The 15,000-nt window shown below is 39.2% G+C and overlaps 4 pseudogenes; all 4 read left to right on the top strand.

Moving 5' to 3' along the window:
* The window catches only part of LOC145501566 (uncharacterized), a 4,687-nt pseudogene extending 2,346 nt beyond the window's left edge, over window positions 1-2,341 (top strand).
* LOC145501567 (uncharacterized) lies at window positions 165-4,280 on the top strand (annotated as a pseudogene).
* Window positions 4,281-5,022: 742 nt separating this feature from the next.
* LOC145501568 (uncharacterized) lies at window positions 5,023-6,714 on the top strand (annotated as a pseudogene).
* A 2,903-nt stretch (window positions 6,715-9,617) lies between these two features.
* On the top strand, window positions 9,618-11,439 carry LOC145500244 (uncharacterized; annotated as a pseudogene).
* The last annotated feature ends 3,561 nt before the right edge of the window (window positions 11,440-15,000 follow it).

The raw sequence follows: 15,000 nt of genomic DNA on the forward strand, positions 1-15,000 counted from the left end.
AATAACATTACTTAAAACCCTTTAAGGCCCAAGAGTGATGAAGATCAAATTTCTCTTCACAGTTCAATGCATAATCATAAGGTTGTGAGGATTCAGGAAGTGATCACCAAATTGAAATTGCCTTGAATTTTTTACAAATTCTCCCAACTAGAACTAAAGGAAACATGCTTATCATTTTAGTCATTGCTGACAATGGTGAGTAGTCTTGAATTCAATAGGCCTTCCACCCCAATGAAGCAGGTTTGAAGCTCCTCATCTGTCACATATCCATTGTTTAAAATAGCTGAGATAGCTTGTCCTGCAGCCTTTATCATGGTCTCAAAGACTCCTCCTTAGTCCTCTTCTCACTCAACATCATCTTGGGCCAAGATCATTTTGCTGCCATTCTTGCGAATGGATTTAAGAAACCTGTGGTGTCTTGGGCTATGGCCATTTCTGAACAATAACAGTGCATTTGAAGATAAAGAAGAGACACAAGCATCTCTTTCTTTGAACTTGTTGACACCCTTGGATCATCAAGTATGGCCCAGCAAAGTCTGTAGTGCAAATTGTGAACAGTCTGTAAGTCATCTCTAAGCAAAACTGTGGTAGAAGAGCCATCTGCTGTTTAGCTGGATGTACCAGAAAGTGTCGCTTACAGTTGTAACAGTTTTGTATACATCTCTTCAACTGACAACTATGGATTCCATGGTACTTTTCACAAAGGTGATTAAGAATGTAATGTACACCTACTTGATGATGAACTGTGTTATAGGATGTTTCTTCGGTAAAATGATTGGGAACTTGAGTTCTCTTGCGAGGCCCTCTGATCAACAAAGTGTTCTGTTGGCTTGTAGAATGTCTACATCTAACAATGGCGTGAGAGGCAACAGATGACCTCTCCTGCACAGCTCTTTTCTTCCAGTTAACGCAATGATCTTTTCACTATATTCCTCTTGCTGTGCTTCTCTGACGATTTCTAATTTGGTCATCAGTTCTCCCTTGATATGTTAATCACTAGGAACATGACAGCTCTTGATAAATCGTTTGACCCAACTCCTCAAAAGAGATGATATCTTATGCCTTTTGATTGTGTGCAGCAGTGTCAACATTCACAGGAAATTGATGGTCTGTGATCTCTTGTCTACTGCTAATCAGTTTGTACCAGCATTACTTTTGTTTACTGAGGAGGTTTTGTTGAGCATTCATACTTTTGAAACAGACAGTGTCAGTGTCTGCATTTATAATGAGCTGTTAACTGTTAAGTTGTTCTACTGTCACAGGATTGAAAGATTTTCATCCTCATTGGTCTGTGTTTTATTGATCTTCATTATTTTTGTTTTTTATTATTGTTTTATTGATCTTCATTATATCGCATTATATTACAAATTTGGACTTCTATATTGTGTTCATTATAACAAGGATTTCATTATATTGAGGTTCTGTTCCATAAATTTTACTCTAACTTTGGCCGGGCTGGAGAATATCATTCATTATACTGAGGACTTTGTTGTATAAAGGTTTATTAAATCTAGGTTCCACTGTATATCAATAATTAATCATATATTATTATATATTGAGCTACAGAGACAAAAAAAAATCAAGAAAACAAAATACAACAGCAAGAGTGGGCTAAATTCATGTTCAGAATTGAGCACTCTACAATAATCCACAATGGAAAAAATCAACATTGCTTATTGTACAAAGAATATTCCTCTCCTATCACAGAACGACTTCTTGCAATGCCTAATTGAAAAAAACGAGCAGTTTCTATGAAGAATGTGCTGGAAAGTTTACTTCTTCCTCAACCCTGGTACGTCTACCTCCTCCAAAGACACATACGGCTTCAAGTCTACCAAGAACCCCACTCCGATCGATGAGCTAACGGAATTTGAAGATGACATTCTAAAGATGGTGCAATCGTCAAAATTCAAACTAGTTAACAACCCTAACAACCTCTAAACAAGCTCAATGACAACGCTGAATGCATTAAAAAGGAAACCAAACTACTCATTGCCACTGACAAAACAAGCCGACCTGCCAACTAATCAACCCCACTAAATCTGAGATAGGCAAAATCAGCAAAGAAATCCTCGACAGAGTCAACAGCAAAATCACAAGACCATCCAAATTCAACCAATGGAAAAACTCTGCCTCCGTGATCGAGTAGTTTAAAGCTATTGAATACAAACAACACCACAGCTTTGATCAGTAGCACAGTTCATGTGCACAAACACAGAAAAGCAAACATGAACAAAAATATCTCTCATACTGTCAGAGCTACAATGCCGAAACTTGGCAGAAATAAAAAAGACATAATACTCTACAACTTTGCGTAATATCATGGATCTTTATTGAATTCTATATTTTTTACAAATTTAATTTTTCCAAAAATATGCATAATTTAGGGCATCACGCGTAACATTCCCATACAAAAAATGATCATTATCTTAAAATTTCTTGTGTTTCTCGCGGCAGATATCAACAGGAAAAATCCCTAAAATATCAAAATAAATCAAAGATTTCAGTTGTATATGTACAAATTTGAAAGACAGACCAACCTTAGAGAAAAATAGCACTTTTTGTTCAAGTGTACAAGCATCACGCTCCATGTTTCAGTCCATGAAATCAGGAAAAGGTCTTCCCCTCGGCGGCTTAGAATGCCATGATAGTAAAAAGCTTGTAACAATGGAATTCTCATCTTCTAAAGAGCCAGTCCTGAAAGTTTAGGTGACTTGGCATATTTCAATCCTGAGAATGAAGCAAATGTTTGATTCCCAAACACTATGAAACATACCGCATCTTCCTGTAAATAAAGGATGCAACGCCAAATGCAAGCCATCTGCATTACCACCAGCATTGAACCAAACATCTCAATTTCCTGCAGTATCATTCTCATCTGATAACAAAGCTAACAGCTCATTTTCAGGAGAAAATATGACAAATTGAGGGAGCAAGAAGCGTTTTTCTAAATCCCAAACGTTTTGACACATTTCATTTAGGGTTTCGGGTTACATCGAGGAAAGAAAGCGAAAACTGCCGCGTATCACTTCGAAAAGTTTTGACCACTTTGACCGCCATTTCACTCGGCTACGTACAATCGAAGGAAAAACAACAGCTTTGTAACCACCCTAGAAGCTTCTAGAAGCTTTTTGTTATGTAACAAGCCTGGTACACGTGAGCTAAATTCAGTAAAACACGTGAGATTGAGAAAGGTCAACGCAAGTGCACAAGTTTCACATCTTTAACTGGCAGCCATTGCAACGGAGTGTGAAAATAATGCAGACTCGATGAGAAAATGGAGAGAGGAGAAAGAAGAAAAGAAAAAGGCCTCAAAAAAAATATATTACGAGAAAAACAAGGTAAAAATTTCCCAGGAGCATGTTGAGAAAAAATCAAAAATGTCCGAAGAGAAGAGAACACGTGCTTCACTGAATACCGGTTGCCGTGGCGGGGCAGCTACCGCTACTGCCAAAATGTTAAGTACGGAAAGGGTAAGTTTCGCCAGAAAAAAGCAGCAGCAAAAGAGGAAGAAGAACGAAAAGGGCTTAGCAAGGAAAGATCTAGGAGATATCATGACAAGAAACGAGCTGGCGTACTTACAGGACAATCCATGATGCCGACAGTTTCACCTGGAAGTTCTTCCAGTCCTTCCACATTCCAAAGCAGTATGGCAAAAAAGAGAGCTGTGGACAAAACCAAAAACATTTTACCCAAAACGCCAGAGAAAAAGGTTGAAATTATAAAGAATCTGGTATGTAGCCCTCAAACAAGAAAAGCACTGCACGAGAAAGGATTGGTAAAATCTCTCAAAGAGGAAAGAGGTTGAAGCGTTGAGAGCGATGGCAACTGATTTAAGCGATGCAATAAAAGTCCTGAAACACAACAAGAAAAGAGAGAGTCTGGCTGCTTTGGGCACAATGAAATCGCTAGCCTTTGGAGAAACTGTGAAGAAGAAAAGACTTACCTCTTCAGTTTCAAAGCTGATTTCTCTTAATAGGCAGTCGATCAGCAAGGGCATTAAATGCAGGGCTAAGGTGCTTAAGGGAGATGAACCCAAGAGAAAGCCCAGAATTGATTCAGTAAAGGAAGAAGTTAAGCAGACCATCTGTCAGTTCTGGACATTTGAAGCAAGTAGGCCTACTGGTGACAAAAAAGATCTTGTGCGCAAGCGTATTCGCCCTAAGCAATACCTGGAGCATGCAAAACATGTGTTGGAGCAAACACAAAGTGAGGCATATTTAAACTTCTGTGCACAACATCCAGAGGTGTTAATTTCGCAGCGCAATTTCAACAGTTAAGAGCTCCTGCCTGAGAGCATTGAGAATCTTGCGACAGCGACTATTTTGGCACATTGCTCATATTTTGCCTCAAGATACCCTTTGGTGACCTGATTTCAAAAATCATAATTTTAAGTTTCAGCACTTTTTTGTTTTTGAAAACAATGCGAAAGTTTGAAAATGCGGTCAAAGTGCGTTTTCCACACAAAAGAATTTACCAAATAACACAGAAAGACGGGGCGTTGGTAAATTCTTGAAATTCAGTCAATTGCTGTTAAATTTTGCTCAGATATTGAATAGCTATTCCTCTTTACAGTTAAAGTTAAAAGATATGTCAAATGCTCTATTATTTTAAGTTTCAAGCCATTCAAAAAACACTTCCGTCGACCTATTAACGAGCGGCAAAATATTGGCTATTTTTGACTGGATAAAACTCTTTCTGGTACCTAATTATTTCAGAATCTAACTTTACAGCTGAAAAGATTTGTCTTTTACCTGTTATCCTGCCAAATCCCAAGGTCGGACTTGAACTGTTTCCCTTTGAAAAAACCTGGAATCTATGAACAATGTTCAGCACATCTTTCAAAATATTTATTTACATTTCGACGTAAAGAAAGACCGAAACCTCAATGTTCGCTGCTTTGTACATTTGAGTGACTGGATTATTGCTATTTCTGAGCAACTTACGAAATAAAACCCTAAAAGATATATTTATCGTGGGATTTCAAGATAAGTTGTTGTAGGAACACAATTTCAAAATGACATGGCGACCTGCTTTGTAAACATTGCGGAAATGGTTGTCGCTTCTCAGATGTATTTTCAACTTTATGAATGCATTTCAGATCTCTCCAAACAAGATTTGGTAGAAGATAACATCTCGTCAGTTTCTAACAGCGCTTAATTTACGTGCAATGGTGTACACTTATTTGTTATTTCTCATTTTCCGACTGGACTGTAATTTGACCTAATTTGACCTTTCACCTACAACTTCCTGATCCCACACAAATCATGCACAGTCATATAAATATATTTCTAAAATAAACACAAAATACGCACCAAAACCCGTTTTCCCATCTGCTTGCTATCGCTCCAGCTTTCAGCTAACATTAAAGCATCCGTTGTAAGAGTCAGATGTGTTTGAAATCTTCCCGGAAGTTTATTTACAAAGTAACACAACAGCCAAGTCACGCGCACACCAAGGTGCGGTAAAATTATTGGCTACATTGAACTGGACCGGTCCTGCTGTTGGCTTAGCTGTGCCATTTTGTGCTCTTAAGTGTTTATTTTCCATATGGCATTTTTTCCTTAGCTACATTACGCTACAAGGTAGGTCCAGCACTTGCGGAAAATCAAGCGACTATCCAGGACACCTCGAGTGCGTTAGTCTAAAGGACTGCACGAGGGATGTCAGCAATCATTTGGCAAGCTTCAAACTAAGCGGGGATGAGGGTATCAATACAGAGAGAGGAAGTTGCTGTTGGCGAGAGCTGGTGAGTGGTGTCATTTCTGCTATTTTTGAACCGGTAGTGCCCACATGCAGTCCTTGACAGGTTCACATCAGCACCAACTTCGAGGTAGCCAATCATTGCAGTGTGTTTGCCCTTAGCGACTGCACCAACCCAGACCTTCGGCAGCAAGTGATCACAGACACGACTGAAGACATATGCGAGCAGGGCGAAAACCTAAATTCTACGCTGACTGCCATTTCAGAAGCCGTGGCTAAGGCGCCGTTTCACACGGATGACAACAGAGACAAAGCTGTGTATCTTACCAACCAAGCTATGCTTGCCATCTAGTCGTGGAAATGTCATTTGTTACGATCAGCACACCAAGATCAGGCTCGCCTGGATATCATCGATGCCCTCAACCAAGAAACGATTTTCAATGTAAACGACTGGGCAATGAAGGTTTTGCCGCAGAGGGACCGAGAGTCGCAAGCAAACTGGTTTAGCAAGCGTGGTATTTCCTGGCACATATCAGTCGTATACCGACGAATAGAAGGGGTCCTACAGTGGCAAGGGTTCATCCACGTCATGTAGTCGTAGCCACCATGCAACATGTGCTGACCACACTTAAGTGGGAGCACCCGGAAATCAGCACGGCCTTTTTTCGTCAGGATAACGCCAGGTGTTACCATTCCTCTCGTACAATCCTGGCGTGCCGACATATGGGAACACGTTGTGGAATTCGGGTGGTACGCATTGATTTTAGCGATCCACAAGGCAGTCGAGGTATGGCAGATCAATTGGCTGCGTCATGCAAATTTCATATCAGGGCATACATAAATGAAGGGCAGGACGTGTGCACTGCAAATGACATGAAAATTGCATTGATTTCTCATGGAGGATTGGAGGGAGTCCGATTGGTGTTTATGGACACCATTGCCGAGATGCAAGACACGGCCCAGACAATAGAAATCAAACAAGACCTCTTCAACACCTGTTATTACCAATAACAATAACTGCATTGCTACTTGTTTCTGGATTGAAATATAATGTGGATGTCTGTCTCATCATGTTTCAGAACCTAGTCAGAGCGGCTTAGTGGCAGCATTTTCCTCGGGAGACTTCAAACCTTTATGCAACAAGTCGACCAAAGCCACAACTCCTGAAGCCAGCACGGAGGAAATGTAGAATGTTAATCCAGAGGAGAGCAATAAGGTTGCTGGGGTTTGTTCATGTTTCCAGGATGGGTGCATACGAATCTTTCAATGGGTATCGGCGCTTGAAAAGCACTTGTCCCTCGAGAAATGCACACAATCACCTGAGAGACATACTGTGATAGATCTAGCCAAAATGGGTGACAAGTCCTCCCTGGAGGAGGGCGTTGGCGTATTACTGACCCTAAAAACCTGAATGCTTACCCAGGATTACCCTATTGCACCTGCCAAGGAGGGATAGGCTCTAAGAACTGTCAAAAAAACTTATCGTTTCAGCGATAAAAAGTCCTACCTTTTGGCTGAATTTCATATTGGCCAAACAACAGGCCGAAAACTCAATGCGGAGGTCGTTGCTCGTGAAATGCGCTATGCTCGTGGTGCTGACTGTCTGCAACTTTTCCAGTCATCAGAATTCCTTACAGCCTCGCAGATCGCTTCTTACTTTTCGCATCTTAATGCTGCCGCTCGCCAGCAAGATATGGATGAGTTAGATATCCAGGCATCAGAGGAGGAGACAAATTTCCCTAGCACCAGAGACGTGGTGGCCACAGCGAGACAGATCCAGCATCCCATTACGTATGACCAGTTTGATCTTTGTTCAATGGCGAAAGGTGATACCTTGAAGATGCTCAAGTCACCAACGCTGCAGCGTGTATGCGAGGGCCTGGGCCTAGATGCACCACAGCCTCTCGTGCGCAGGAGAGCTCCCTACAGGGAATTACTAAAGGACATAACACAGAACTGTTCTTGTCAACAATGAGCAAACCCTACGATCCACAAGGACTTTACTGAAGCCTGTTTACAAGAAGGGAGAATACCGCATTAGTAGGGTTATCCTAGCCCGAGTTAACTAGCAAAATCAAATTTTGATTTCAAGCTCTTTATCATCCAGACACCATTTTTTCTTACTTTTAGAACGTGTTTGAAAGCAAGACTATAAACAATTCTGCTTAAGGAAATTTTAGCGACAGTAGCAACAAACATAACAAAAACTTTAGCGCCAAACAAAATATGAACAATTTTGGTGATTAATTGTTGATTGTCAGCGTGTAGAACATAGTTTGTTTTATGGAATTGAAATTAAGTTGTTCAGGTAGCTGAGTTGTACCTATCCAAGTGTTTGCAAGGAAAACATATAACCCAGGTGTAAGGGTAACATTCACGCTCGGCTAGGGTTTGTCATCTTAGTGTATTCTGGCTGCCTCATAAGCACGCCGATACAAAACAACAAACTGTCGAGTGTTAGAGACTTTGACTTTAACTCTGGCATTAGGGTTACCCTTCCTCCTTATTAACAGACCCTTACGACGCCAACTACCCCCCATCCCCTCACTTCCCGCCAAAAACAATGTGTAAAAAATGCACAGCAAAAGTTTGGCCACAAGTTGTACTTTGCTTGTAAAATACTAAGATAACCGTGACACCTGGAAATAAGCAGGGTTGTATTCAATTTTACAGTACTTGAAAATACTGCTTACTTAAGCTCATCTGTCTGCTAACTCGACATTTTACATTGGCAACAGATATAGTGCCCATCTCAGCATGTGTGACTCAAAGGAGTGTTGCATTACTCTGGGTTTCTCACATTTCAACAGCAAAACTGCCGTCATAAAATGTCAGTTATCCTTGATGGTAAAGGTACTTGACTCGAAAAAATATGGGAAAATAAGGCTTCAGAGGCTGCATGCGGTGTCATTGGTATGTATTGCGTTTACTCTGGATTTGAATATAAGCTCCGCACGATGATGAGCCGAGTTGTTTTTTGAACATTAAGAGCTAGCGACAAGCGGCGGAATTAATATTAGCTGTAATATTGAGCATAAAACTACAAGAGTCACAAAAGTTAACCTGTTGAGCTCCTGAAAATTGTCTTATAAAATCACAAATTATACACTAATAAAGATATAATGCTGTTGTTTTCGTTACAACTCAGTTCAGGAACGTTTGTGACTAGTGTCTGTGTACTCTTCAGACCAATGTGAAATCAACAGATTATCTGTTGACAACTGGTTTTCAAATTTTATCATTGTTTTAATTTTTTTTACCCACAGGACTCTCAATGGTTTCTAAATGATTTATCTAACTTTTGGAATAAATTAATTGTAAGGTCAAGCCAGAAAATACAAGAGCTTATACTTTTTTTTCCTCAACCGCGAAGTTCAGCGTCCATTTTGTGTTCCAATTATCTGGTCATCTGTGTGTCGTACATGACAAACAACTTCGTTTTGCAGGGACAGAAGCGCATTGAGTTCGAGCTTGAGATTTGGAGGGATAACAGCTACAGAACAACACGTTTAGGCTATGGAGTTGAATTTCAATAAAACAACGTACCAGGAAGGGTTTTACCCATTCAAAATTAGCCAATATTTTGCCTCTCATTAAGGGGTCGTCGCACGCGTTTTTAGGATGGCTTGAAAATCAAGAATATTGAAGCATTTGACATATTTATTACATTAGACTTAAAGAGAAATAGCTATTCTATGCCTGAGTAAAATTTAACAGTAATTGATTAAATTTCAAGACTTTAGGAACGCTTCGTCTTTCTGTGTTATTTGGGGCATTCCATTGGGAGGAAAACGCACTTTGACCTCATTTTCAAACTTTCAAATTTTTTTCGAAAATAAAAAAAACGCTGGAACTTAAAATTATGATTTTTGAAAACAGCTCACCAAAGGGTATCTTGAGGCGAATTATGAGCAATGTGCCAAAACAGTCGCTGTTGCAAGATTCTCAGTGCTCTCAGGCGGGAGCTCTTAAAGCCTTATTTTGTGAAAGGAGCCAGAGAGAGACAGACGGTCCTGTCTGTGCCAGAGGCACAAGGGAGCAAGGCTGGTCTTCAACGAATGTGTCAAGTTTAGGAAGAACGTGTTATAAGAAGCTGCTCATGCTGACACTCCACCAGTACCATCGTCACTCACAGAAGCTGTGGAGCTAACACTATGTCCAAAGCCTGAAGGGAGTGAGTTTCACAAGTACTGTTGCATAAACAGAACATGTAAACATTGTGGAACACATCTTTTCAGGCTTTTACCAGAAGAAAGCTCGGAGAATGGGTCAGTTAAGTGGAAGCGCTTTGAGTATGTGGCATCTGGAAAAGTCATGTCATCTAGGGAACAGCAGAAGAATATTGCCCTTGTGCAGAAGGAAATTTTGCCAAAAGAGCTTTTCCAGTATTTAATTGAGTTGCTAGACACCTATCCCCATCACCAGTTCATGGCCATCTGGCAGAGAAAGCAGCTTGATGATCTACTGGAAAATCTTCCCCTTGGTCATGTTGTTTGTATCCATGATTATTCAGAGAGTTATGCCTGCAGGGGACAAAATGAAATACAATCCCAGTATTATGATGTCAACAAAGCTAGCCTTCACATCACTGTAATGTTCTGCCTTGCCACCATGGAAGCTGATGGGAAGGAGAGCACTGTAGAGGAACCAGTAGTAATCAAGGAACATGTGTTTATTATCAGTGATGACCCAGTGCAGGATTATGACTAAGTACATCATGCACAGTCACTCATTGCAAAATACCTAACTGAAGATCTTAAGGTAACAGTAGAGAAAATGCACGAGTTCACTGACGGTTGTGCAGCTCAGTATAAGTCAAGACACTGAATGGGGACCTTTCTTGCTGTGTTGCGGATTTTGGCTTTCCAATCCAGCGCAATTACTTTGATACATCACATGCAAAAGGTGAGCAAGATGCTGCAGGCTCTCATGTGAAACAACAAGCCTCACTTGCTGTGATATGTGGAAGAGCCGACATCACCAATGCCAAGCAGCTCTGTTACCACCTAACTGCAAACTTCTCGAAGCCTGCACTGTCTTCCTTCCCTTTCCGTTCCACTGCAGTGAGCCTGAAGAGGAGGCTGTTTATTTATGTTCCAGCAAAAGGAGAGGAAGCTGTTTCTCGTCATTGAGAAGGCTGCCGTTTCAACACCATCAAGGGCATCAGGAAGTTGCACTCTGTGGTCACTTCTCCTCAGCAACTAAAGGTTCATGTCACGCAGTGCTCTTGCTATTGCGGTGAATGTCTCTACGAAAACTATCCTGACTGTAAGAACAAGGAATATGTGGGTGACTTTAGAGAAGTTAAGTTAGAGAGGGAGGCATCCACTGCAGTCACGTTCGCAGGCTGATTAAACACCGGAGGCACAGCCAGTCCACCTTCATGTTGCTGACCTTGTGAGCAAGGACAGCATCATTGCCATTGCTGCAAAAGGCGACTCTTATGATTATTACTTGTTGAAGGTTACAACTGATGGTGTTGTTGTTTTAACCAGGGATGAAACAGATGACTATGGCTCTCTCTTTCAAGCAGGAAATACAGTTGTGAAGGGCAATGTTTTCCTAAGGCACAACTTAATTGATATGACTTTCAAACTTGACATCAAGAAGACTGCAATTCTTTATCCCGGTACAGTTCGTTATGTCTACTCAGACCTTAAAAAGAAAGGAAGAGGACGTAATGAGATTTACCAGGTTCCAATGGACATTCATGAAGATATCATTGCCTCATTGTAGAGGGGTTTGGCACAATTTTGTGGACTAAAAGAAAAAGTAAATCCTGCCTTTGCAGGTAGGGACTGTATGTCTCTTGTGGCCTTAGCTGAATGATATTTTTAAAAATATTACAATCTGTTCGAAGCGGAAACTTTTTTTATTACACCTACACTAAAAGTCAAACAAACTATGGAATATGTTGTGCATTATGTTAAATTTCGATTGTTGAAAGATGTAGAACTTCATTTAATTTAAATGTTAAAAATTGACTAATATGAGGTTATTACCCATCCAGAATGAATCTACCTGTGTACTTAGATGTGTTTTATTTAGTAAAAGATGACTTTAATGAAAATACATTGAAAGAGATCAAGCATATGAAAATGGGTGGGGCCATAATGCATCATGGGTAATAGAGAAATTGCTGGAAATTAACCGAAATGTCCCAAAATAAAGCAGTAAGTGAAAGAACTGTAATATTTTCTCTAAATAGAGTTTCAAGATGTTTTTGATTCATTTATAAATATTTTGTATTTTTCTTGCATGTTACGCTATTGTTCATATGTAGTGTGCTACTGATCTTTATTTGCTTTGACTTCGTAGAATTCTATTCCTCTATCAGCCAAGACCTTCTGAACAGAGCACTTGACTTTGCCTCAGCCTACGACGTCACAGATGACGAACAAAACATCATCATACATGCTAAAAATTTAATCCTAATACACAAACAACAAACATGGCATTACTATGGGTAGCTATGACAGTGCTGAGACAAGTGAGATAGTAGGAAGTTTCCTGCTTTCCCAATTACAAAACCTTGATGTCAACATACAACTCTTAGCCATTACAACAGCTCAAGTAAAAGATGTAATCTCTGTCTCAAAGAGAAACTTTTAATCATCTGTCAACCTGATCTGTCATCACTTAACAAACTTGTATCTTCTTGCCACCACAGAAACAAAGTGTTACTATGTAACAACTAAACGTTTAAACAATTAAATTTTCCGCAACAGTTATTATGTAACCTTTAATAGTATTTAACCGATCGTTATGAATATTCGTCATTAAAATCCCCTGAAGAGTGAGCAATCACGAAACAGGATGAAAGTGTATTTTTTTCTATTTTCAATATATATTGAGCTCTGCTTTATTGTACCGAGCACTGTAGTACAGAAAAATTGACTTTATATATATGATATGTCTGCTAGGCTTAAAAAACAAGAACTCACTCTCGTTCATATGTTTTGATGTTTGTGAGTTCTATTCCTCAATAACCGAGAAGTTGCTTTCTAAAGCATTCGACTTTGCCTCTAAGTACTGCCAAATAACCAGCCAGCGAAATCAGAGTTTCTAAATCAACAAGGTCTACAAGACTCAGTAACCAATTTAATATTATTGGGGTGAAAACAGAATTAGGAAGAGGTTCCTTACAATACAGGGGACCAACTATTTGGAATTTTCTGAATAGAATAGTCAAATTTTCTAATATTAGTAAAGGATTTAAATCAATTTTACGAAAATGTTCTAAAGACATCCTCCAATTTTCTTTTAATAAAGAAGCCATTTTGATTTCAAACAAGACAGATGATTTTATTTATTATTAAGTTAATAAGGTATTTTAATTCTAATTATTGTTTTATTTTTATCTTAGTTATTTTACTATTATAAGCAGGTCTACATCAGCCTTTTGGCTGCCGATTTAATATTGCTCATTCAATCTTGTAATTATAAACCTGTTCTAACAAATAAAGGATTGATTGATGATTGATTGATCATCCTGCATGCTAAGTGATCACTGTTGTTTAGCGACAATTGCCCATGGGAGAAAAAATCAGCAATCAAACGTCACCATGGGATCATTTGATGGAGCTGAAACGTGAATTCATTGGATGCTACCTTTTGTCTCTCCTCACCAAGAAGTATGGCCAAAACATCAGCTTATACTGAGACGACTGATTGGCAGCCTTCAACGCGAAGCCACAAGAAATAGAAAAGATCAAAAGAGAGATATGCAAAGTTTTCCGTGACAACGAGTTGAAGATCACAGTCAAAGCAAACACCACCAAGCTCAATTTCTTAGATGTCACGCTTGACCTCAGAAGTGAGAAATTCTGCCCTCACATAAGAGGGCAACATCCTATTATATGTCCATAAAGAATCCAACCACCCACCATCCATCCTCAAGAACATTCCTGAATCTATTAACAAAAGGCTCTCTGAAATATCATCGGATAAAGAATGCTTCAATAGCACTAAAGGCATTTACCAGGAAGCACTTGACAAAAGTGGCTACTGGTATAATCTCTCTTTCACACTGAGCCAGGCATCCTGCCAGCGGAATAGTAGACAAAAAAATATCTTGTGGTTTAACCCGCCATTTGGCAAGAGTGTGGCAACAAACATTGGAAAATGCTTTCTTTTACTTATCGATGAACATTTCCCTAAATCTAACCCCCTCCATAATATTTTTAACTGTAACACACTAAAATTAAGCTACAGCTGCATGGGTAACATCAAAACAGTAACATCTAATCATAACAAAACTGAAATTAACAAATCCACACGCACCAATGATCAAAAGAAGAACTGTAATTGCCGGAAACACAACTTGTGCCCTATGGATGGAAACTGTAATGCAGAAAATGAATTCACCACTGCAACCACGAAGGAAACATACATCGGACTTTGTGACACTACTTTTAAATTAAGATACAGGTACCATATATGTTCATTTCGTAATGAACGGTACAATAAAGCTTAAAAGATCAGAAAATTGCGTATGACATTAAATGGCAGAAAGTAAAACAAGCTAGGTCCTATTTGAATGTAGCTAAGAGATGTAATTTGTGTTTGTGGGAGAAGTTTTTCATATTGTGCAGGCCAGAAATGTCAACTCTCAACAGCAGAAATGAACTTGCATCGGGTTGTAGATATGCTAGGAAATTTCAACTGAAAAATGTTTTTATTTAGTTAGTGGTGACAATCCCGCGTGAAACCAACTCTTATGATAATTCACTTGGACAAGGTAAGTTAATAAATATCATATCGTTGTCCTTTCAGCTTCAGCTCTGAACTTGGCGGGAGTGGGGGAGCACTGTATATTCAGTATTATCTGAATGAGCGCTTTTCTTCTGGTAAGCATTCTTCGAATAGCGATGGCACTGGTAAACTTCAAGTATCAATCAATAGACCCTTTTGTCTCACAAAACTATGACACAAGTTGGGATGTGCTGTTGCTTTATTTAATAAAAATACTTTAACATGAAATCATACTCGTTCATTTTAATATGAAATGTTAACTTCTTCCTCTACTGAACTCAAACATTACTGGTTGAAGTTAGAGTAACTTTAGATGAAAAAAAATTATTTAAATACAAAATCATCAATTTAAAACTTTAGTTTACATGTGGCGTTGACGAAAATCTATGATATTTTTTGTTGCAAACAGAATACTCAAGAAACAAAATTCAAGACGTTCCTGATGGCTGTCCATGCCAGTAATGTAGAAGAACTTCAAAATTACAACGTTGCAGTAATTTACAATGAAGAATGTACAGAGTTTAATGTGCAGGAGGTTATGGA

Source organism: Orbicella franksi, chromosome 10, assembly GCF_964199315.1.
Source record: "Orbicella franksi chromosome 10, jaOrbFran1.1, whole genome shotgun sequence".
NCBI classification, from domain to species: Eukaryota; Metazoa; Cnidaria; class Anthozoa; order Scleractinia; family Merulinidae; genus Orbicella; species Orbicella franksi.